The 22,985-nt window shown below is 44.9% G+C and overlaps 1 protein-coding gene across 6 annotated transcripts in view; it reads right to left on the minus strand.

The window, feature by feature from the left end:
• Positions 1–22,985, minus strand: part of HTR4 (5-hydroxytryptamine receptor 4) — a 724,446-nt gene that overhangs the window by 76,770 nt on the left and 624,691 nt on the right. The window lies entirely within an intron of this gene.

Below are 22,985 nucleotides of genomic sequence, written 5' to 3' on the forward strand. Positions count from 1 at the left end.
ACCTGGGGGGCCCCCCAACATATACCCCGAAACAAAAATCGGCACTAGGGGACCTTTTTTGCAGCTGGTATAGTCAGGGTGTGAAGCCCCAATCGGTCGGAGCTCCACATTCTGGCTACCCCAGCCTGCATGGGGGACAAGGGGTTAAAAAGTTTCAGGAGGGGGGACCCCACATATTTTTTTTTTTTAATTCCCACACTCCAAACATAAAAAAAATTGGGAAAATAGGAAAAAATGCCAGGGATCTTCATACAACCATATTGCGGCTGTATAGCAATCCCTGGCCAAAGCGCTGCGGCTGCGTATAGACCCCCTGGAAACCCTGTCAGGAAATGTATTGCTCTTTCTTTTGATGCATGTAAAATTACACTACCGTTAGGTTTGCTACTAAAAGTGACATTTACCGCATTTAAAAGTATACTTTTTTCCTTCTAAACTTTAAAATCGATTTTCTCAAAAACTATAAGGTCTTTTTGAAAAATTATTTTTTCCTCTTATTCCTAATGATCTCCTTAACATATCCTGCAAATTTAGGGTTTCTAGCATTTAAGGTGGATTTGCTATTAACCATTAAAGTCGACAGGTTTTTAAATGTGTTTTTTTTTTTCCTTTGAAACTTTAAAATTGATTTTCTCAAAAACTATAAGGCCGATTTGCAAATTTTTTTTTCCCTCTTGTAGCCACTGGGGGCCCCTACAAGCTCTGGGGCCCTGGGGCAGCTGCCTCCTTTGCCTTAATGGTAGCGCCGGCCCTGCATAAATGTACTAACACAACTACCTGTTACCCATCTAGCTTCACACTATTATATCTGGGTTTTTCCATGTGCCAGGTATAGTTCAGTTACAATTTAACAAAAAATTGAACAAGACATATTCTAAAAACAATGACCTTGATTAGTGTCAAAGTATTACTTCTGGAAATGAAGTTTTCAAATTAAAAAATATTTAGTATTCCTGTGCTTGCTGCAGTTGTGCACCTACCCATAGACGCTTAAGACCTTTCCTACCAGCTATGTCCTGTTAGCAGAGAAAAAGGCTTAAAACATTTACTTCCTGTGAACTACAAAGTCCCATCTCCTCATGTAGACATATACGGGAATATTCACTAAACCCTGGTAACGTTTACATGTGGCAAATTAGTATCGCAGTATGTACAGGCAGCACACACAAAGTTAATTAGCCTTCACACAAACTACATAAAACAAGACAGGTACAATAATGGCTACAGAAATAAATGCACAGAGCTGTAGGAAAATAGACCAACTCCAACTGCCAGAATGGGTAGAGTGAGTGCACTGCTTTTTTACTTAAGAATTAGATATGACATCAAAGAACCCCTTTCTTCTAAATACTCAATCCTGTGCGTGACACTTCAGGGTCCCGATGCTGTACAGATGCATCCCTTGGAAATAGCTGAGCAATGTGCCCTATCTATGAAGAAGGTAGGACGGACAATGGAGGCGGGAACAAAGGCGCAAGTTCCGCAGATGGTGAAAAAAGGAGAACAATGAATTTGGCTGCGATTGTCACAAACTCTGGTATGCTGATTCACTAAGTGACCTCAGCAGACCTCGGGGGAGACCTGTACACATGCTAGATCCTTAGCAGAAATTGCCCTCACACAGGTATGTGTTTGATTTACACACAAAATAACACAAATTTATTGAAGATCCCGAATTGTACAGAGAAGCAACAATATATGAATTATAAATGATCAGCGCAGAGTCCAAAAACAGAACATGAGTCTTTAACAAAGAATAAGAGCAGGCAAATCTCCACCACAATAAATGTTGGGGTCACGGCACAGCTCTGCATTCATGGATACCCAGAAAAGGCAAAGAGGCTTACCAGCTGGTGACAACCCACATTATAAGGTTGTATTAACGATTTGGTAGGACATCAGGAAGCAACAGTCTGTCCAGGATCCACCAATTCGGCAATGATTCATCTCACGAATGGATATCAGTAGTAAACATCATAAAAAACAAACAAACGGCAACTCTAAGTGTAAACCGTTTAATATACAGTTTTCAAAGTAAAAACAGCATAAAAAATAGCATAAAAACAAAAAACTTGCATACGGGGGAAGGAGAAAGGCAGCACCTTTATACTGTCCTTTACTGCTGACCCATACACGCGTGCAACTTTCTCGGGGTTCCCATTGCATGGGCCCCGTATGTAAGTTTTGTTTTTATGCTATTTTTTATGCTGATTTTACTATGAAAACTCTATATTAAATGGTTTACACTTAGAGTTGCAGTTTGTTTGTTTTTTATGATGTTTACTACTGATATCCTATCGTGAGATGAATCATTGGTGAATTGGTAGATCCTGGACAGACTGTTGCTTCCTGATGTCCATTCCAAATCGTTGATACAACCTTGTAATGTGGGTTGTCACCAGCTGGTAAGCCTCTTTCCTTTTTCTGGGTATCCATGAATGCAGAGCTGTGCCGTGACCCCAATATTTATTGTGGGGGAGATTTGCCTGCTCTTATTCTTTGTTGAAGACTCATCTTCTGTTTTTGGACTCAGCGCAGATCATTTATATTTTACCTGTTTGTGAACTCTGGACATTGCTCTTCTCTCAGCAGTGGCCACTTTGATTCCTTGGCGCTGATACACATTTGCAAAAGAATATACTGTATGAAGAGTGAAGGTATTGTTTGTTATCAACCTAAGGTATTTTTAATGTTTATACCAAGGTTCACTGAGATTTAGTATCGTGCTGTATATATTGTAGATGTACCTTGTGATTTAGCTTTGCAGTATACGTTGACTAATGCTACGTACACACATGCGACAACGATCGTTCGTTGTTAACGACGAACGATCTTTTAATTGATGAAAGAACGACCGAAGTAAAGTTAGTTCTAAAAAGTGTGTAACGATCACATCGTTAGAACGAACGTTACACCACGTAAAAGCACTTAATGCGCCTGCGCATAAAATTGTAAAATTCCATGGAGAAAAAGTGAAATGCGCATGTCCAGCCTGGTACGAACGATCGTTTCCAACGATGTACTACTTTTGCAAACGATCGTCGTTGGGAAAAATCCGCCGAGACAGAACTTTCTTTTGTAGCGATTTGCCTCGTTCGTCGTTAGACTTAATAGTCGGTGGTTCGTTTTTTGTAACTATCGTCGTTGGTAAAGATCGGGGAACGATCGTTACAAACGACTATAGTCGCATGTGTGTACGCACCTTAAGACTTGCATTGTGCAATGAGGTCTTCCCCTTCACTTGCCTGTGGAACATATTTATGGGAGTTTATATTGACTCCATCAGGAATTTATGGTTTACTTTTTGCATAATTTATATTACAATGCATGTTTTCAGTTTAACTTCCCTGACAACTCTCAGAAGTATCTGTGCAGAATAGTATCCTCTTTCATTCACCCTTAGGCCCCATGGCCTACTACAGTGCTTTTCTGCAATCACAAAACAGGAGTGCGATTGTGATTAAGCACCGCCATTTTGGGGGACACCGGTTACAATTTTGAAGGAATGCAGTTTGCTCCTGAATTCCTTCAATGTGATCACTCCTGGATCACGCCACAAATGCTGAATGCAACTGTCGGTGATTGCAATGCTGCAGTGCACACAGCCTCGTAGGGTTTCACTGTTGCAGAGCTTTGCCAATTCATGGCAGTAAGGAAAATGTCAAGTTGTTAAGTAGCTGAGGGGTTCCCTGGCATTCATCCTCAGAAAGTTGTGGAAGAGGATGGTGTTGCGGCAGCATGGGCAAATCTGAAGTGGCCAATACTTTCTTATCCTTTGAAGATATTGGAAAGAGTTTTGGGGTTGGTGGTATATTGTTAGGTAAGGTAAGGGAAGGTAGAAAGATTATTTAGAAAAAATAATTTGAGAAAAGGGACTTGAAGAGGTTTAAAACTTATATGAAGAAAATCTACGGCCATTTCTATGTTTTTCAACATAAGCCATTTGTCTAAAATGTATGGATGGATTTAAATAAAAGAATATGACCTGGCATAGACAGAGAAACACAGGTACTTTTAGTAAAATGGGATTCAGGAGATGTGACCGCACCAGGGCCCCTTGACCAGAGAGGACCACTATGGCCCCTCCTTCAACTTCTGTATTAGCTCTTCATTGGTGCCATGCTGGTAATCATAACCTCTTAAATGTCTACCATACTGGTAACTATTCAATTAGGCCTCGTTTACACTTAATCAGATGGTACGCGTTTTTTTCTCTTCTCCATAGCAGTGCATTGTGAAAAAGATTTCAGTTAAAACGCATTAAGTGTGAAAGGTGCCATAGGAAAACATGAGTATTACTTTGAAAATCAGTTGTCCTTTCAGTTATAACTGAGAGCAACTGATTAATAGAGATGGCCCGAATGGTTCGCCGGAGGACTTGTTTGCGCGAACTTAGCTGGTTCGACTTTGCAGTTAACCGCAAACACTTAGCGGGTTTGACCCGCCCCCTATACTACATCATTGGGATAAACTTTGACCCTCTACATCACAGTCAGCAGACACATGGCAGCCAATCAGGCTGCACTCCCTCCTTGTTCCCTCCCTCCCCCCCTTATAAAAGGCAGCAGCGTCGGCAATGTTCTCACTCTGTTTGCTGCTGTATTAGTGAGAGAAGGGAGAGACATTGGAGAGATGGGGAAAGTGATAGTTAGGAGGTCTGTTAGCTTGATCCTTGCTGATATTTATTGATGAAGATCACCCCAAAACTGCTCTTTTGAGAGCCAATGTTCTTCTGATGTGTTATGTGTGTGTGTGTGTGTGTGTGTGTGTGTGTGTGTGTGTGTGTGCCACTGACACTGCATATACAGCCCTGTATCTCACAGCTGGCCCATGCTAATTGCTGTACTGGGCCAGGCCCAGCACATTCAGTGCACACCTATAACTGCCTCTGTGTGACTGCACTTTGTATTATACCACCAGCAGTCAGGTCAAAAAAGTGTTCAGTACCTCACCTTTATCAAAATGAATGAGACATGGATCCCGGAGGGCTACAGCCTGCCCGAAGACTAAGTCAATCCCCACACACAGCATCTCTGCCTGCACGCCGTGTGACTGCCTGCCCCAAGTCTAAGTCGGTCCCCACACAGCATCTCTGCCTGCAGGCCACTTGACTGCCTTCTCTGCCACCACCAAGAGGGTCCAGGACTCCAGGTGGATTCCTGATTTTTTTTTGCCGCGGCTGCTACTAAACATGGTGTGTGTACCGTACATGCCTAATTTTTCTGGCTGCACTGCAGCTGCAACAACAAAACAAAACCCATGTACATGTGTCAATTCCCCTTCGTGATCGTTACCTTGCCGCAGTGAAGGGGCTTGCGTATCACAATATAACCTGCTATATGAGTGTGTTGGGGGCATACCTGACCCAAGATAATAAGGTTGTTGCTTCATTGTGGACAGTTGTACTGTCATTGAGCTACCTTAGTCCGACCATATGGGCTTGAAAACCGCCATCGCCTGCACTCTCGCCATCATGCGCACCAGTCCAGCACGGCCATCACTACACAAACAGCTGTTTGCGGTGCGTTACACAGGGAGAGGTCTGTCAGTGTGAAGCAGTACTCTAATTACACTAACTGCTGATCCATGTATAGACATGCAAGATGTTTTCAAGCACTTTAGACCTCCAATTTAGCAATGCAAAGTGATTTCTGCCTTTTAGGGATCATAACCCTGCTGTGTGTCAAATCCATAATTTTCCCCGGGACTTTTGGCATGTATCCCACTCAGCCATGCCCCCCTCCAGGTGTTAGACCCCTTGAAACATCTTTTCCATCACTTTTCTGGCCAGAAACAGTGTTTGTAGTTTTTCAAGTTCGCCTGCCCATTGAAGTCTATTGCGGTTCAAAAAGTTTGCAGGTTCGCAAATCTTTTTCGGAAGTTTGAGTTCAAGGTTCGCGAACCAAAAATCGGAGGCATCTCTATTGATTAAGTGTAAACAGGGCCTAAGCTGCATTCTGACTTCCCTACATAAACCTCTCTGACAGTGTGAGTATCCTTGGCAGGTTTTGCTGATCCATATAAAGTACGTATAAAGTTTTTGAGGGGGCCCAATGTTAAACCTGCACTGGGGCTCATAGCTCCTTAGCTACACCACTACCCTGTACTGTGTACCTTTACAAAAGATGTGACTTGATTTAAGCTAACTGATATTGTATGAGGTGCAAATTCATCACACAGGGATGTTCAAGCCTGGCAGGAAAATCATGTGAAATCATCCCTATATAATAATTCTGCATTGTGTGCCAGCCATATCATGTGAGTCAGACAGCCTTATCATGCTCAGAAGTGTTACTTTGCTAAGAATGGACCACTTTAGATCTTCAGCTGTGTGCGTTTGCCTACATTAAAAAATGAGTATCTTCTTTCCAGAGTAATTGAGTCTTTCATTGTCTTTATTTCCCTAAAACGTCTGTAGCATTATGTGTCACAAATGCATTAGTATAAAAAAAAAATAAAGGCCCTCAAAGGCAACCTTATCCTTGAAATTCTACTTAAGCCACTTCGAACAAGTCTATTTAATATTCCCGATTGACATAACCATTTATAACACAATAAACTGCTAATATAGAGCAGAAATTCAATGGCACAAATCTGAACCAACTGCGTGACAATAATTACATGCAATTGTATCACAATGTGAACATACCCAGCAAACAACAATACAAAAGTGTCATTATTCAAACACTTTCTAATGTGGTTTTATTCTAGGGAGAGAAGAAGCCTAGAAAGGGCTATATATATATATATATAATTTTTTTTTGAAGTAGTGATCGATAATCCCCATTGAGTACAAATAGGTCGGAGGCAAGGTTTATTCTGATCCAAGAAATCTGTGTTTTGTACTTGGATGGGGAATAGGGCATTGTGGGATGTGAAATATTTTAAAGACTTTGTGTAATGCATTTGGGGAGGAGGGGGGAGGGGGGACAAGAATAGATTTGTTTTAACAACAAAAGGCCTGATACAACAGATAAACGGCATGGTTTTAGTGACGTACGTAAAATCATTTACATGCGAACAAAAATGAAATCCCATCTACCTGCTGTTCCGAGTTGATAATCTGTTTTTATCCATTCTGCCAACTTCACGGTCATACGAAAAGAAAAAGAAAAAAAAAAAAAGAGGCAAAACTTCTTTATAACAAAGCTTTCAAAATGCAAGTTGAACAACGCAGTTAGCTGTAAAGAAGCCTTGTAGCAATTGTAATGATCATGGCCTTTTTCTTAAATGCTAATTTATTTTCCAGCATAGTCCGTTCTTGCCTCAAATACAGGCCTCGATATAATATGGTAGATATATGATGAGGAGTAAAGGCTCACACACGTCCAACAAAGCGCACAACCAACTGAGGACATAACCAATTGTACAACAACCCATTGATACGGCCAAACCAACTAAATGACCAACTCATTTACATAATGCGCACACACACAAGTGGAGCGACAGACTGCACAATACGGCCACATTGAAAAAAAGCACAAGTCGTGCAAACGACTTGTACACACATGGCCAAATACATGATATCAGCCCAACAGTTGTGTGAGTTTAACCGCCGACTGCAAACCGCCTGTTATCAATCGCTCGCCTAGTAGTTTGCCACGTGTAAGCACTTGAGAAAGGGCATGTAGCCCGAAACGTTGTGCTTTTTTGTCTGCTGTATAACCGCATACATTATTACAATAAATTCTGAAGATTATTCGCGCAAGGGTTGAGTCCGGAATCGATTGTGTATGGACACGTGTACACATGCCCAACTATCGTCCAACAGACCAAGTTGGATGATAGTTGGGTGGAATAGTTGCATGTGGGTATGAGCCTTAAAGAGGAACTTCAGCCTAAACTAACATACTGTCATTAAGTTATATTAGTTATGTTCATTAAAATAGATAGGTAATACAATATCTTACCCACCCTGTTTTAAAAGAACAGGCAAGTGTTTGTGATTTTATAGGGGCAGCCATTTTTTGGTTGAAAGGAGATGACAGGAAGCATGAGACACAGTTCCAACTGTCCTGTGTCCTGATCACCCCTTCCAGCTGTGCACGCTAGGCTTCAAATGCCAAATTCAAAAAAAACAAAACAAAAAAACAAATGTGTGGCAAAACAGCAGAAGGAAAACAATAACATTATTACTCCCATGCTTTACACAGCATCAGGGGAAAAATGCCCGGGCAGTTTTTCTCTGTGCAACTAAAAATGAGGCTTGGGTAAGAAAAACAAAGTTCTGATGATATGAAACGGTTAAAGAAACACCAAGCCTTTTCATTGCTGCTGAGTAGATTTTTAGTCTGGAGGTTCACTTAAAGACTTGGCAAGTCAGTGCCTCTGAGGGCTGGTGCACACCAGTTCTGGAGCGTTTTGAAAAACGCTAGCTGTTTGAAAACTGCTTGGGTAATGTATTTCAATGGGCCGGTGCACACCAGAGCGGTTCACTTTTTTTTTTCCACAAACGCAAATTCGGGGGCTGCAGATTTCTGAGGCGCTTATGCTACAATGTTAAAGTATAGGAAAGTGGAAAACTGCTCTGAAAAACACTAGATCAGAGTGGTTTTCCTGGCGAATTGTTACAGAAGCTGTTCAGTAACAGCTTTACTGTAACATTATATGAAATCTGCTACACAAAAATGCTCCAAAAAACGCTAGGCATGTTTAGAAAACCTCTCTAAGGGCCCATTCACACTACAGCATTTTGCCGTCGATTTCGGCAAACCGCTCAAACACTAGCGCTTTTGAAAGCGCTAGTGTTATTATACCCTATGTGTCCGTTTTTATTTTGGCGATTTGTGTTAATCGCCGAAAATCGTGAAACGCCAACGCATAGCCTGCGTCATTTTCAGGCGATTTCCCGGCGTTCATGTTTAGTGCTAAAGAAGCGCTAAACGTGATCACGAAAAAAATCGTGTGAATGGTGATTTTTTCGCGTTAATCGCGCAAAATGCTAGCAAAAGCACTAGCGTTTTGTGAACAACAAGTGTGAATGGGCCCTAAACATGCCTAGAATCGATCTGAAAATCTGCTTCAAAACTCTTCGAGTTTTGCAGATCTGCTAGAGGTTTTTGGTGTGCACTGGCCCTGAAAGTGACTTTTTACAAAGGAGACTGCTTACAAAGCTGCTTTAAAGATACAACATTTAATTTTGCATTTTGAAGGTAAACACTTATCTCCTCTCATTTATAAAGATGCAATAGGACACTTTGTTAGCTTCACATTGCATCCCTTCACTGCCATGCCCCTTCCTGCTGACATTCCATTAACAACTGGTCACAACCACTGGAGATTTTCAGCTGTGGAGGTATTAGTGCAAGCGCTTTACACCCATATTGCTGACATTCAATCATTGGCCACAACTGCTGGCAATTTTTATTTAGAACTAGCCGCTTACATCCAGAGGACAGACGTTCAGTCAACCCTTGGTGAGGTGCAGGTATTATTGTTCCATCATTGGTTAGGCCCGGTTCACATTAGCGTTCGCTATCCGGATTTTCCGGATCTGACCTGGACCGCGTACTGTACAAACGGGACGTACGTTCCGCATAGCAATGTAAAGTCTATGCGGACAGTCACACTTGTCCGTTCCGTACAGTACGGAGCCGGACCAGATCCGGACTTCGGACTCTTTTCCAACATGCGCTATTTTTGGCCCTGTTCACACTTGCGTTTTGGCAAGTAAACGGACCGGATCCTGATCGTATCAGGACCGTTTGTATCAGGCATGCATTAGGCTGCCATCCGGATCCGTGGGCAAAAAATAGTTAAATTTAAATAAAAAAATGTTGGGGTCAGCAGAAGGTGCACCTGGGGCACCTGTAGAATCAGGTTCCTCCGCTGCAGGCCTCACCTCCACCTCCGACATTCTGCCAAACAGCTCCAGCACGTCTGTCACTGCTGCTCCACTCCAGACATGCTTGGCCCATGTGTCCCCATACGAAATGGCCGCTTGGATACGCATAGGAAGTGGGGTAGAACGTCAGGTTTTTGTAGTCAGTGTGTTCTGTGCCTTCCGTTCCCCATTGGTTTCTGTGTTCCGGATGGTGCCGTCAGGCTCAGGTCCGGCTCCGGTCCGAGTGTGTGGGCCGGAGATCCGGACCCAAAAAGAGCGCATGTTGGAAAAGAGTCCGGAGTCCGGATCCGGTCTGGCTCCGTACTGTACGGAACGGACACGTGTGAACGTCCGCATAGACTTTACATTGCTATGCAGAAAGTACGTTCCGTTTGTACAGTATGCGGTCCGGATCAGATCCGGAAAATCCGGATAGCGAACGCTAATGTGAACCGGGCCTTTTGGGTCTGCAGCGGAGGAACCTGATTCTACAGGTGCACCAGATGCACCTTCTGCTGACCCCAGCATTTTTTTATTTAAATTTAACTACTTTTTGCCCACGGATCCGGATGGCAGCCTGATGCATGCCTGATACAAACGGACCGGATCCGGATCAGAACCGTACGGTTCTGATCAGGATCAGGTCAGGATCCGATCAGGATCCGGTCCGTTTACTTGCCAAAACGCAAAAATACTTCGTCTTTTAGCTTTTTTTTGTCATGAACAGCAATGGAAGTATAATTTGGCAATCTAATGTCTCAAAGCTCTCACTATGGTCAGAGAGAAGTCTGAAGTAGTGGCAAAGCAAATGTTAATAGCTACAGTATTTAGTTTCTTTGTGCTATTGTAGTTCATGTGTCCGAGGTGGTGGATAGGAATAGGGGCCCGTCTAGTAATGGTGTGTGAAAATATGTGCCTTTTATGCCTCCTGGCAAATCTGGCCTCAGCAATGCCCACATATTTATCTTCTCGAGGTCACTTTAATTCTTTGTATCGCTGATACAGATTTCACAGCATCACTTCCAATCTAAGCTGGCAGAATTGGCATGAAATATAATATTGCATTGGCCAAATCCTGCAACTGAAATAGCAAACAAACATTTGAAAAATATGCTAAGAAAAGATATCAATAATTAGCCAACATCCCGCAGAATTTATAGGCTTCATAAGTAAACATTGTGCTTCAGCCAAGCTATTCCATGGCTCGGTCCCATATACAGGGCTTGTTTGCTCAGAATGTTGTTATTGTTGTAACTTGGACGACATGCAGCGACATGCAATTACCAGAGCCGTACTCGTAATCAAATAAACTCAAAGCAAAATTGTAACAATAAACCATTAAGAAAATAAAACTGAACTGTGTCCTATGGATCCAACCCCAAATTACATTCCATTAGCGTTAGGATACGGCAAACACAAAATCCTCAAACAATTTATTTAAAAGCCTAAAAATAATTTTACAGGATCTTAATTGCATATTTGACACTAAGAATTGAAATCTGAAAATATATACGTTTATATTTTGAAGCATAAATTATTCCGTATTTTTCATAGTTCACTTGCACTTCAGCCTAGAAATATTTTCTGAACAGAGCGTTGTGGTAGTTTACGGATTTAATCTTAGAGACTTGTTTACTGCAAGAGAAATGTTCCTAGGTTTTGTGACTGATAGTTGGGCCCTGCTGTTCTCTATGGTGGAAGCAGGAAATTTGGGCGCATGAGGCAAGTGGACAAAAAGGGCACCGCCATTCACTCCCATAATAAATATCGTTTGATGGGTGCCCGGAGATTATTAACGTTTTCAAACTATGCTTCTGATGATTTAACCTCCTTGCCGGTTATCCCGAGCTCAGCTCGGGGTAACCTGCGCAGGAGGATATCTCAGGCCCCGCTGGGCCGATTTGCATAATTTTTTTTTTTGTTACAAGCAGCTAGCACTTTGCTAGCTGCTTGTAACTTCCGATCGCCGCCGCTCGCCGCCGATCTGCCGCAATCCGCCGCGCCGAGTCGCTCCCCCCCGCCCCAGAGCCCTGCGCTGCCTGGCCAATCAGTGCCAGGCAGCGTTGAGGGGCGGATCGGGATTCCCTATGACGTCCCGACGTCCATGACGTCGGTGACGTCATCCCGCCCCGTCGCCATGGCGACCGGGGAAGCCCTGCAGGAAATCCCGTTCTCAACGGGATTCCCTGCATACTCTGATCGCCGAAGGCGATCGGAGTGGGTGGGGGGATGCCGCCGCTTAGCGGCTATCATGTAGCGAGCCCTTGGCTCGCTACATGATTTAAAAAAAAAAAATTAAAAAAATGTGCGGCGCTGCCTCCTTGCCGGATTTTTTAGACCGGCAAGGAGGTTAAGCTTACAAAATGGGCCCATGACGAATAACGTTTACAAACATACTAAACATATCTATCATATTTAACTAAAATGTTATTTAAAATTGTATCCCTTACTGTTTGTAAAACATTATTATTCACATAATAAAGCAATCAGTCCACACAATAAAGCAATCACTAAGGGGGGGGGGGGGGGGGGGGTTAGGCACCACCAGGGGAGATTTAGGGTCAGACACCACCAGGGAGGTCTTAAAGAGAACCCGAGCTGGGTTTGAAGAATGTGATCTGAATACAGAGGCTGGATCTGCCTATACAGCCCAGCCTCTGTTGGTATTCCAAACCCCCCTAATGTCCCCCTGCACTCTGAAATCAGACATGGATCACATCCGCGCTGTGTGGCTGTGTTTACATCTATAGTGTCAGTCTCGGCTGCTCCCCCGCCTCCTGCAGAGCTCCGGTCCCTGCCCCCCTCCCTTCCCTCTAATCAGCGAGGAGGGAAGGGAGGCAGGCAGGGACCGGAATTCTGCAAGAGGTGGGGAGAGCAGCAGACTGACACTATAGAGAAAAACACAGCCGCTGTGACACGCTGTGTGTCGACAGCACGGCTGTGATTTATCAGGGATTGCAGAGTGCAGGGGGACCTTAGGGGGGTTTGTAATACCAACAAAGGCTGGGCTGTATAGGCAGATCCAGCCTCACTATGCAGATCACATTGTTCAAACCCAGCTCGGGTTCTCTTTTAGGTTTGTCACCACCAGGGGGGTCTTAGGGCTAGGCACCACCAGGGGGGGGTCTGAGGGCTAGGCACCACCAGGGGGGTCTGAGGGCTAGGCACCACCAGGGGGGGTCTGAGGGCTAGGCACCACCAGGGGGGGTCTGAGGGCTAGGCACCACCAGGGGGGGTCTGAGGGCTAGGCACCACCAGGGGGGGTCTGAGGGCTAGGCACCACCAGGGGGGGTCTGAGGGCTAGGCACCACCAGGGGGGGTCTGAGGGCTAGGCACCACCAGGGGGGGTCTGAGGGCTAGGCACCACCAGGGGGGGTCTGAGGGCTAGGCACCACCAGGGGGGGGTCTGAGGGCTAGGCACCACCAGGGGGGGTCTGAGGGCTAGGCACCACCAGGGGGGGTCTGAGGGCTAGGCACCACCAGGGGGGGTCTGAGGGCTAGGCACCACCAGGGGGGGTCTGAGGGCTAGGCACCACCAGGGGGGGTCTGAGGGCTAGGCACCACCAGGGGGGGTCTGAGGGCTAGGCACCACCAGGGGGGGTCTGAGGGCTAGGCACCACCAGGGGGGGTCTGAGGGCTAGGCACCACCAGGGGGGGTCTGAGGGCTAGGCACCACCAGGGGGGGTCTGAGGGCTAGGCACCACCAGGGGGGGTCTGAGGGCTAGGCACCACCAGGGGGGGTCTGAGGGCTAGGCACCACCAGGGGGGTCTTAGGGCTAGGCACCACCAGGGGGGGTCTTAGGGCTAGGCACCACCAGGGGGGGTCTTCGGGCTAGGCACCACCAGGGGGGGTCTTCGGGCTAGGCACCACCAGGGGGGGTCTTCGGGCTAGGCACCACCAGGGGGGTCTTCGGGCTAGGCACCAACAGGGGGGTCTTAGGGCTAGGCACCAACAGGGGGGTCTTAGGGCTAGGCACCAACAGGGGGGTCTTAGGGCTAGGCACCAACAGGGGGGGGGGGGTCTTAGGGCTAGGCACCAACAGGGGGGGGGGTCTTAGGGCTAGGCACCAACAGGGGGGGGGGGTCTTAGGGCTAGGCACCAACAGGGGGGGGTCTTAGGGCTAGGCACCAACAGGGGGGGGTCTTAGGGCTAGGCACCAACAGGGGGTGGGTCTTAGGGCTAGGCACCAACAGGGAGGTCTTAGGGTTAGGAACCACCAGGGGGGTGTTAGGATTAGGCACCACCAGGGGGGTGTTAGGATAAGGCACCACCAGGGGGGTGTTCGGATTAGGCACTACCAGGGGGATTTTAGGATTAGGCACCAGCAGAGGAGTCTTGGGGTTAGGCACTACCAGGGAAGGGGTCTTGGGGCTAGGCACCACCAAGGAGGGTCTTTGGGTTAGGCACCACCGGGGGGGTCTAAGGGTTAGAGCTAGTTAGAGGGAGGGTTTTGTGTGAGAGTAGGGTTAGGTTTAGTTGTAGTAAAATGTTAGTAATATTTACTAATATTTTACAACAATTATTACGAATGTACTCATACTTTTTTTCATTGCTAAACAATATTTTCAGATTTCATTAAATTAAAAACGATAAATGACGTTTATACACAATATTATACAATTATAACGATTATACATAGATTGTTTTTAACAAACGTAATTATAAGTTTCACTTTTAAAACTGAAGATTATCAGTTTCACAATTTGCGATTTCATACACATTATTAAATGTTTTTTAATTTGTAAAACATTATTGCAAACTAAATACAACACAATGTTATTATAAATACCATTACAGCTTATCGTTTACACCACGCGCCCTTTTTTCCCGAAGCCCTTTTTGCATGGATACCTCTATGGTACCACCTTACCACGATGCATCAGAACCAGACCTTATACTGTACTTACACTGCTTGTCAGCTAAAATGGCCATTGGAGCTTTAAAGGAAACTTGTAAGGATTAAAAACTGGATCTGGGTCTGGTGATGTACCCACATTGAAAGACTACATCTTCTGGCATTCATTGTGGTGGCAAGGGATGTGCAGCACTTCAAACTAAGGTATCTGCACCTTCTAGATGAAGAAGGTGGTGAACCACATACAGATGGGGCGCTAGGGAGCAGCCAGCTGTACGCAAGTAATGCTCGAGGGGGGGGGGGGGGGGGGGGGGGGTAGGGGTGCCAGCACACACAGGCTTTCTGATGATTGTGTGTGTGTGTGGGGGGGGCAGCATACACAGGCTACCTGAGCTATTGGTGGGGGGCCGGCCTGCAGGGTTTTGCTGTCATATTTAAGTTGCACCCCTGTATATGAATTCCCCACAAGGCACCCTCACTTTGCCTGACTACATAGATCGTCCTCGGATGTCATGATATCTATATTTCTCTTCTATGCATCTACAGAAAATGACTGATCCAGAAATTTAGCAGCATACAGTGTCACATTTCTGTATTCAGAGCACCGTAGTATCAGATCTTAGAAAATCACCCACCCGGCATGATAGAACAACATTAGCAGTCTGCATATCTGATGGAAGGATGTGAGAAAGGAGCTCTCTGATACTGTGATAAGTCTGTGATCTGTGCAAATAAGCCTTGTCATCTCTCCTTCGCATGCAAGTTAGATTTTATTGTATGCTATTCAAAACTTGCAGGAAGGATATAATGATGTGCTGCAATGCGGTTTCTCCCTGACAATTTAAGGAGGATGCACATGCCTGAAAGCTGGAAACAAGTGAGAGGGAAATGCCACTGTCTGTCTGAATGCTTTATGGATCCCAGCTCATCATGCTGAACAAGAGAACATGCTTAGTATAATAATCTAATTTCCACAGCAATTATGTCACTGAGTAAACAGCATGGAAGTGCTTTATTTTCCTCTGCCTTATTGGCATAATTATGCCAGATGAGGCATTTAACAAATGTGACACCCTGTGGCAGCAGAAAACCTAGGTTTGCTTGTTTGGATGAGCTTTTAAGCCAAGAAAAGATTTTTTGAAAAGTTTTGGACAAAAGGTGAGTACAGCAAAAGCATGGGAGTGGTGGGGTAGATATGATTAAATATTGATCATGATTAAAGAAATTAGTAACACACTGGGAACACTCCTGTATTCCTATGTTTAACCAATGCCCAAAAACATGTGGGGCCAACTAACTGTTGGCAGTGCAAGCGGTTGTATTCGTGACCAGGTATTCCCCAGCAAAATATCACAGTGCCTATGAAGCTAGTTTGACATGACCATTATTTAACTAATAATAGATACAAATCCACAATTCCCAGTGGAATTGTAACAGGTGAAATCATTTTCTGAACAGTTGCGACAGTATAGGAGCTTCCCAATATAAAATAAAAACGTATAGTAGGGTCCTACCTTCAAGGACTTACTCCAAAACAGAAAGGACTTTATTTCAACACAAGACATTGGCCTCAATTCACTAAGCTTATCTCCTGTCTTTAACCTGTCTGGCGTTCTGAATCCCGCGGCCCTTTTTTTTTTTATCCATGTAGCTAGCCTAGTGCTAGCTACAGGATTCCCCCCTCCCTGCTTCCTCCCTCCCACCCCGCCGATCGCCGCCGGTGCAAAGACCCGTCTGGAAATCCCGTTCTGAACTGGATTTCCTTCAGGGCTTCCCCCGTCGCCATGGCGAAGAACAGAGTGACATCATCGATGTCGTGACATCACAGGGAGTCCCGATCCACCCCTCAGCACTGCCTGGCACTGATTGGCCAGGCATCGCACGGGGTCTCCAGGGGGAAGGACCTGTATCACGGCGGGTAGTGGCAGATCGGTGGCGAGCGGCGGTGATCGGGTAGGACACGCAGCAAGCAAAGTGCTTGCTGCGTGTTTAAAAAAAAAATTTCAAATCGGCCCAGCAGGGCCTGAGTGGTGACCTCCGGTGTCTCTGGATGAGCTCAGCTCGTCCAGAACGCTAGGGAGGTTGATAACGTTTCTAGAGTTATCACCATGGTGATAAGGCATGTAGTATTCTGGAAACATTTTACCTCAGGCAAACCTAAAGTTAACTCTTCTGTCTTTAAAATAACTCCAGAATTCTTAACTTAAAGACAGACTGTTTATTAACTGCGTGTGAAAATAACTACAGAGGAGGTAACTTAAAGTGAACCTCTGGACTAAAAATCTACTCAGCAGAACTGAAAAGGCTTGGTGTTTAACAGTTTCACAGCATCAGAACTTTGTTTTTCTTACTAAAGCATCATTTTTAGCTGCATTTTTAGCTATGCTCCACCCATCAAAGAAAAAAAGCCTGGGCTTTTTTTCCCTGATGCTGTGCAGAGCATGATGGGATTTCCTATGTTGTTAATCACGTTGCCTAGCAACTGGGAGAGGTGCTCAGGACACAGGACAGTTGGAACTGTGTATCATGCTCCCTGTCACCTTCTTTCAACCAAAAAGATGGCTGCCATCACGAAATCAAACATTTGCCTGTTCTTTTAAAACAGGGTGGGTAAGAGATTATATTACCTATCTATTTTAATTAACATAACTAATGTCACTTAATGACAGTATGTTTGTTTAGGCTGAAGTTCCTCTTTAAGTTACCTCCTCTGTAGTTAAGTTACCTCCTCTGTAGTTAACTACAGAGGAGGTAACTTAAGGAATGAAGAGATAAGATAACTCCCTCACTGTGTGGAGGTACGCTTTCTCTTGCCTTATCTCCAGCATGATCTTAGTGAATTGAGGCCAATGTGTTTTGCTGCAACAAGCAGCTTCCTCAGGTCAATAGTAGTGCGAATTTGGAGCAAGTGTTGATCTCGGGCACCAGTGAAGTGAGTCCCTCTCGAAGGTAGGGTCCTACTATACCTTGTTTTTATATTGGGAAACTCCTATATTATCTAATCCTGTTATCCATTCCTTTGCCACGCGACACTTGCTATTAGATTCGTCCTTCTAGTCGAGGCCTGAGTAAACTGTTTTGCAGCCCGGGCTGCATGCTGCTGGGCCGCATTCCAACCCCTCCTCCTCTCCCCTCCCTGCAGTCACAAGCAGGCATTAGTTACCATGTGGCGATGGTTTTAGCTTATGTGTTTTTGATTAAATAAACCATTTTGATTCCACCGACATTGTGCGGATTCCACGTTCTACAGTACAGGCAGTAGTTAGGGGAGATTTAAAACTGCTGACTTTACTGAAGAGCACATTGCTCATTTGTTATTTTTCTTATGTATTTACAATGCTGATTTTCCTTCTATAATGCACTTAGCACCCTAGCACTTTGCCCTGACAACGGCTCCATTTTAAGGCTCCATTGAAACATGTTGGTTTGGTGGGATTTTTTTTTCTTAGATGTAAGGAAGTAATTCAGCCAATTATTCAGGGCCTAGGATTGTGATCATAGGGCACCAAAATTCTGTATAGTGAGATACCTGTATGATCATAAGGACAAATATACTCCAACCCTGATTTGTATTTTTAATTTAATTACAAGAAGAAAAATATAATATATATATATATATATATATATATATATATATATATATATATATATATATATATATATATATATATATATATATTAAAGTAAAAGTTATGTTTTAATTGCTTCTGACAATCTTCAATTGTGTATTCTATATAAATCAGATTTGTGTATTGTTGAGACTTAAAACTCACCTGATCGCTGTCCAGTGTTGCGTCTCCATGGCAACAGAGCATCACATAACAGGACGTTGGGATGTGTCAGCGTATTGCACACTGGCAGCCAGCATGTAATACGCTGGCACATCCTGATGTGTCATGTGACGCCCTGTTGCCATAGAGACGCAATGCTGGATGGCAATCTGTGAGTCTCCCCCAGCTACTGCCCCCTCACAGACTCTGCAGGGAGGGAAGGAGGAGAGGAATCCAGCCCTCGGGCCGTAGTTTACCCAGGGCTGTTCTAGTCTGTATTTTCTGGAGTTGTGGCCTACCCTAAAGGCATAGAGGGGACGGTACTTCCCCTTACACACATAAAGTGGTTGCTTCTTAGAGCAACTGGTCTTGTCAGTATAATATTTTTACAAGTATATTCAATCCTGTAGCCTTGACATAGTATACAATATCGAGCTCCCGATGTCTTTGCGTTTTCCTCCCCTATCCCAAAACTTCTGAACAGTTGGGCTGAATTGAAGGTGTGCCATGAACTGTGCCTTCAAGTCTCCTGCTGGTGGTAGCATATGTGAACGTTTGAACTTTTGTATGGACTTCCACCGTCCACCAGCAGTTGTCCCTCTCTTTATTGTTGAACTATGCAGTTCTGCAGCTCACCTGCAAATGACACATTTGTGAACTGTCGCAGGACCAACCGACAGGATATTTTAAGTACCCCTGACCTGGTGGACAGTGCCGTGCTATGGAGGGGGGGGGGGGGGGGGGCTGGGGTGCGGCTGCATAGCTAGCATAGTTGCCCCAGTATAGGGAGTTTAGTTGCCCCAGTATGGTTAGTATAGTTATCCCAGTATGGTGCCCCAGTATAGCTAGTATAGTCCCAGTATGGGTAGGTAGTGCCCCAGTATAGCCAGTAAAGTGCCCAGTATAGCTAGTATAGTGCCCAGTATAGCTAGTATAGTGCCCAGATAGCTAGTATAGTGCCCAGTATAGCTAGCATAGTGCCCAGTATAGCTAGCATAGTGCCCAGTATAGCTAGCATAGTGCCCAGTATAGCTAGCATAGTGCCCAGTATAGGTAGGTAGTGCCCCAGTATAGCTAGTATAGTTGCCCCCAGTATAGCTAGTTTAGTTGCCCCCAGTGTAGGTAGTTTCGTTGCCCCCAGTATAGCTAGTTTAGTTGCCCCCAGTATAGCTAGTTTAGTTGCCCCCAGTGTAGGTAGTTTAGTTGCCCCCAGTGTAGGTAGTTTAGTTGCCCCCAGTATAGCTAGTTTAGTTGCCCCCAGTATAGCTAGTTTAATTGCCTCCAGTATAGCTAGTTTAATTGCCCCCAGTATAGCTAGTTTAATTGCCCCCAATATAGCTAGTACAGTTCCCCCCAGTATAGATGCCCAGGAGGGGGGAAGCCGCGCTAGAAGGAGGGGCAGTGGAGGCAGCGGTGGGGAGGGGGGAAATATCCCCCCCCCTCCCTCACCTGGGACCCCTCCTTCTGCCTCTCTCCCCCTCCATTTAGCGGTGGCAAGTGCAGGCTCGGCGGCGAGGAGACATGCGCAGAATTACTCACCACTTCCATGTTCCAAGCGCCGGCAACGTCATGTCGTCACACATCTCCGCCTTCAATGCCGCCCACTGTGCTTCCGCTAATCAGGACGGCATTGAAGGCGGAGATTTGACGACATGACGCTGCCGGCGCTTGGAACGCGGAAGTGGTGAGTAATTCTCCGCATGCCTCCCCGCCGCCGAGCCGCACTTGCCACCGCTAAATGGAGGGGGAGAGAGGCAGAAGGAGGGGTCCCAGGTGAGGGAGGGGGGGGATATTTTCCCCCTCCCCACCGCTGCCTCCACTGCCCCTCCTTCTAGCGCTGCTTCCCCCCTCCTGCACCCTACAGTAGGTACAAGTCTGGCGAGAGGCCAGACCTGTACGGCACACCAGGCAACATCCCGCGGCACACTAGTGTGCTGCGGCACACCGGTTGAAAAACGCTGGGCTAATTAATATTCACTGCACAGTAGTGTTGTCCGGATCATGAACCATTAGAATCTTTGATCCTGATTTTTGTGAGTCGAATCATCAGGTATGTAAAGATTTCAGAAAGTGTTGAGGATGCAGCTGTGTTAAAACCCTTATCAAGAAGTGAAAATTGAGGTGTTATTTTGGCGCTAAGCCATGGTCAGATAAACAAACAAATATTTACGCCAGATCAGCCAGGATAATTATTCAGGATGCAAAGAAAAAGCCACTTCAGCTGACCTTCATGCTTCTATATAGAAAAGTGGTGTGGAAATTTCAAAACGCACAATAAGGAGACACTTGAAGAGACATGGGCTGCATGGTCAGGTTCTTTGGAGAAAAAACAAAAAGGCCTACACCTTACTCCATCCGTACTGTAAAGCATGTAGATCTCTCTTTTTGGGGGAGGAGGGAGATGAGCTACAGCAGCACAGGGAATTTGGAGAGTGTTGTTGGCAAGATGAATGCAGAGTATGCTGGAAGACAATTTCACAAATCATCCAGTCAGATGAGACTCACTTGGACTTTCTAACGTGACAATGATTCTCCTTTTTTCCTTATATAGATACCCAAGTTTATCCATACCACTTGAGCTCCGTTTCTCACTGAAAATCACTGCAGCAACTCTGTTTGCAATTTTCACTCAGGGAACGATGCTCATTCCCAGAACAAGATTTGCCACAATTTTCAGTATGAAAGACTGCTTTTCACACTGCTATTTCTCTGCTCTCCACTAGGCTGCTATGTCAGTGCTGTGTCAGATCCTGTGCTGCAGCTGCTGCGATTTCTCTTCTTGTCTGATTCTCCTATGCCTACAGTATTATATTATGCCACTGATATTAAAGGCTTGATATCTCAGCACACATAGGTCCTACACACTCCAAATTTTGAGGGAGTTTGGGGAGTATAGGGAGGCTTAACATTTCCCCCCTACTCCCCCCCCCTCCCCCCACCAGCTGAACTACTTCTGTGCCAAACTGCAACCCAACGTCCCTTCTGGTTCCTTAAATAAGGTATAATCAACGCTATCTTGTGAACCAGTGGGGATGGGAGGCACAGATGTAGTTTGGGGGTCCCCTTCCTACTCTCAAAATTTATGCGTTTCACCTGATTTCTCATGTTTTCCTTAAAGGATGATACACATTTTAAAAAAGCAGCCAGGGTATGCAAACATCTAAGTACAATTGTATTACTATAATGCTCGGTTGAACATATGGATATTTTTATGTATGGAGTATGGCTATTTGCAGCCCCCTCAGTATTTTCTTGCACATTATTGTATAGTATGTTGGCACTTTATAAATATAGTATTTTTGGAGACAAGTGAACTGAATTAACACAAAAATATGTATCATCGGTACTAAAACTAGAGATTTAAAATCGATATTAAGATTTATTCTTGTTAGAAAAACTCAATCTGTTAACCTGTCCCCAGATGTACATGCTCTACCAATATGCCAATCAGATGTAAACAGACTCTTCAAAAGACAGAAAGGAAATAAGGCACCTGGACCAGACTCAGTTACTGCAAAATGTCTGAAACTCTGTGCTGATCAATTAGCGCCTGTATTCACAGACATATTCAAATAATCTCTTGAACGCTCAATTGTCCCTGCCTGTTTTAAAAGCTCAACCATTGTACCAATTCCCCAAAAATTAAAACCTACATGCTTAAACTATTACAGGCCTGTTGCCCTGACATCATTGGTTATGAAAGCATTCAAAAAACTGATAATGGCTTATCTGAAATCTATCACAGATCCCCTGCTGGACTCTCTGCAATTTGCCTACAGGCCTAATAGATCCGCAGATGACGCCGTTAACATGTGTATGCATTATGTGTATTATGTGTATTATGTGTATGCACATCAGCGCTGCGTAATATGTTGGCGCTTTATAAATACAATAAATAATAATAATTATGTACTACAGCATCTAGACACAAAACAGATATAAACAGCGCTCGCCCTGCAATGAATTCACAATTTGAAATATTAATGTGGTGTCAATTAGAGTCCACATATGTTTCCACCAAGTGCTACAGTCAAAGTTCTGGGTTATGTCCAGCTTTATGCAATAATGTTCAGTAAGATTGCGCTCTCAGTATAAATTTCATACATCCACCTCTCCCCCCTTCATGGACTCACTCACCAGATGTTGCGGTCTATTAGGAGACCAAGCAGCGCTTTCGGGGTGTATGGCCCCCCCGTTGCCTCACGATCTCACTGGTTCCACTCCTCAATAGATGCAGACTTTCCCAGTCCGTGTTGAGTAAGGTCCTTCTGATTCCTTACGACTTTTAGGAAAGCACTAAACCAATGACACAAGATAGGAAGTTCCTCCTGGCTGATGCAGAGTGTGATGATGCTGGCTGCATCTAGACACCCCAGGAACCTACACCAGGATTTTATCCATAGATTACAGCTCTGCATTTAATACCATAATTCCATCACTGCTACACAGCAAACTCTCCCAGCTACACATACCTGAATCCATCTGCAAATGGATAACCAATTTCTTAACCGACAGGAGACAGCAGGTAAGACTTGG

This window comes from Hyperolius riggenbachi, chromosome 3 (assembly GCF_040937935.1).
Source record: "Hyperolius riggenbachi isolate aHypRig1 chromosome 3, aHypRig1.pri, whole genome shotgun sequence".
Taxonomy (NCBI): Eukaryota; Metazoa; Chordata; class Amphibia; order Anura; family Hyperoliidae; genus Hyperolius; species Hyperolius riggenbachi.